Source organism: Rhagoletis pomonella, unplaced genomic scaffold (genome assembly GCF_013731165.1).
Source record: "Rhagoletis pomonella isolate Grant_MI unplaced genomic scaffold, Rhpom_1.0 Rhpom_scaffold_00002, whole genome shotgun sequence".
NCBI classification, from domain to species: domain Eukaryota; kingdom Metazoa; phylum Arthropoda; class Insecta; order Diptera; family Tephritidae; genus Rhagoletis; species Rhagoletis pomonella.
The window spans coordinates 54,797,699-54,801,312 of NW_023458556.1; positions in this window are offsets into that span (position 1 = coordinate 54,797,699).

Below are 3,614 nucleotides of genomic sequence, written 5' to 3' on the forward strand. Positions count from 1 at the left end.
AACGTCTTAAAATATAATAGATTTTATAATTCCAATGGAAAAACAGTCTATATATATATACAGTGAAACCTCTCCTAACGGACACCTCTATTAGACGGACACCTCCCTTGGGCGGACATTTTTTCCTATACCAAGTTTTAAGTATAAATTTCGGAACAAATTACTCTCTCTTAAGCGGACACTCTCTTGGCCGGACGCGGACAGTTATTTTGCATAAAATTGACACAAAAACTCTATTGGGTAGACGCGAACCTCTTATCAACGGACATTAAGATTTCTTTTCATAACAAATCAAACAAAACCCTCCGTTGAGCGGAAAAAGGGGACTTCCCGCACAAAATGTGATTGTTATGCACACATTTAGTTTGGTTTGCGCAGTGGTTTAGGTTCGTTATTTGAATTGTCAGAAACCCTTGGGGAGTGATAAAAACATGAAAACTATTGATGAAAAAGGTACTGACACTGAAAAATATTAAAAATAAAACTTACGTCAATCGACAATTTCCCAGTTTTTTATGTAATGAAGCTATGATTTTATGTAGTGTATGGACTAAAATGTAATATTTATTTTTAGTTTGTTATTACTTAATATGTACTTACGCACATAAATGAAATGTTCACTTTTGAAAAAATACATGCACATTTTTGTTTGAACGATGTAATATCAATATTTTTTATTCAAATAAGAAATAGTGACTATTCAATTAATTAAAACATTAAAAAGTTCTAAAATAGGCTTCCCCTCCATTAAGCGGGCACCTCTCTTGGGCGGACAAAAAATGACTGGCGGTGAGTGTCCGCCCAAGGGAGGTTTCACTGTATATATATATATGTATACATATGTATATCCATAGCGTTCCCGGAAACGGCTGTAACGATTTTGATGAAATTTTGTACACAGATAATATTTTGGATTCTGCGGTTATCTGAGTAGGCACTATCTCCGAGAAGACTCGTGTAAGGTTTTCACCTCTTCGAAATTAGTTACAAATTAATTAAAACAATGATATTTTAAAGATCTTTATTTCAAAAATATTTTTATTAGGGTTGCCACCTATTTTTAATCACATATTTATTTAATTTTTTTTTTAGAAAAAAAGGTAAAATATTACTTTTCATAGCTACCAAGAGAAGGTTCTTAAACAATGCCTTCCCTACATACAAATCTTATTCCTTAGGATAATAGTGTAAGGTTGCCAATTATTTTCGATTCTACACAATTTATCTAAAACATCGCAATATGGTTATCAAATGAAAGATATTGTTGAGAACTTTGGTCAGAAAATATTTTCCATCACGGTTGCCAATTTCAATCAGCCTTTTTTTTATGTATATACAGTACATATACGCTCAAGATATGTACCATTCATTCCAGCGTATTTCGGAATAGGAATTGGCACCTAAATTTTGGAGTAGGAAATTTACTTAATAGATATCGAAATCCTATTTTTTTCCAAAATATTTTTTTTAAAGCTATCCAAATCTTGGACTCGACTGCCGGTTCGAAAAAGCTCTATCTCAGCAAATGGTTGAAGAACGCCCTATGTCAGAATTTGGTTCAAAAATGCCTTATCTCAGCTGCCGCTTCGAAAACGCCCTGCACGACTGTGGTTTTAACGCTCGATCTGGCTGGTTTAAACTGAGATTAGCCAATCAAATATTATCAGCCAACTGTTCAATTTAAACGCAGTTTACGTGATCTAAATTAAAACTGATACTGAAAAACTGAACCATAATAAATCCAATATATCAGCAGCTGAGAGTTTAGTGATGCCTTAATACTAAAGCAAAATAATTTAGGTATTTTGGGGTTGCTAAATACCAAATACTAAAATACTGAGGTATTTAAAAGATTTTTAATGCTAGGCGGTTCAGAAAAAGCAGTAATTTTGCTTTTTATTTTTTAGGCATTGACAAAAAAATTTTTGAGGATTTTGAAGTTTCTTCGTTCTTTACTTTTCGGGATTTTTAAAGAACTTTTGGAGCGTTTTTGGATTTTTTTTAAGATTGTTAATATTTTCTTTTTCGGGACCTTTTGAGACTTTCTGGGATTTTTCGGGACTGTCGGGAATTTTCTGGATTTTTGAGGTTGCTTCATGATTATCCTAATTTTTCGGCACTACTTTTGTAAACAGTATTTAGAGATGCCATACGAAGTACATTTGGTCCTAACTTAAAAAAAAAACTTTAGCAATTCATATACTGACATGTTCCGTGAGACAAATCGTTATGCAATAAATCAAAATTTTTGTATTTTGGGTAAAAAAAAAATAAATAAAATTATTGGTAATTTTACTTTTATTTTAAGGATTGACAATATATTGAAATGTTGCGCGATTTGTGCCGTTTTACGAAACTTTGTAAGTTCTTCGCTACATTTTTTGGTACTTGAAATTTTCCGGTATTTTTCGTTTTTACTTTTCGTTTAACTTTTTCGGGCTCTTTGACAGCATTTTGCGAGAATTTTCGGGATTTTGGCGAATTTTCCGGGCTTTCGCGGTTATTTCCGGACCTTCGGCACTACAGTATGTAGGTAAGCCGAACTTAAGTCCTAAACGGGCGTACCGCATAATATGTCACAAATTATGAAAATGCTAGACGGGTACCATAACAAATTTTAGGTTTTGAGTAAAAAACAAATTATTACAAAAAATTATAACGGGGATTACTTAGTGCAACCATGAATACTAAGTACTTTTGTGAATACAAATTACTTTGGTGCTTAGGATTCCGTTAGGTACAAGTAACAAAATACTTTGATACTCAATATGTATTTGGTCGTGTGAAAATATGCACTAAAAACATTAAGCACACTTATCTAAATAAAGCACAAATTCTTTATTCAGCCACATTTCACACACAGCAACTTCTAGAGAATACTCAAAACTATTCGCTGTGGAAGCCACAAAAGTCGCGAAAATTTGCAATTCGAACTTAGGCCAGACCCAACTTTCTCAGTCGCTATCACTCAGCAGCAAAACCTAGCCTTGGCGATGGGTGGACCTCAGTTACGCAGGTGAAATAATTTTGTGCAAAACTGAAATCTGCTTCTTCTTAATTTATTTCAACACGCAGTCATATGTATGTATGTATGTGCGCGAATGTATGCATGTATTTGCATTAGCGCCCTTCTAGCCGGCTATTTCAATGAAATTCAATCAATTGCTCAATTAGAATTTGCCAAGTTAAATTACGCGCGCCGCCAACGACAAGCAGACTTTTTCAAACTACAAAATCACGAAGCAGCTAACCCTGTAATAAGTTTAAAATATCACAGGACGACGGCGTTTTATCTTTTGTTTTTAAACTCTCCCTCTCTCCTCTATCGCTGAGCCAACCAACCAACCAGTCAATGTCATTAAATAGTCGCCATTAGTTTTGTTGGCAAGCACGTCGCGTCGTTGTTTTGCGCACGTGTCCTTCGAAGGGCAACAAAATTTTCAGCTTTGCAAATTTTTACAGCTGAATAGTTGCTAAGTAAAGTAAAACTTTAGAAAATTAACGCAGTAAAGTGATTATAGTTAGATTATTTTTTCTTTCTTTTTTACATATATATGTATGTATATTTATTTATACGTCATCCTCATTTTAATATTTTGCAGAATTTCAAATAA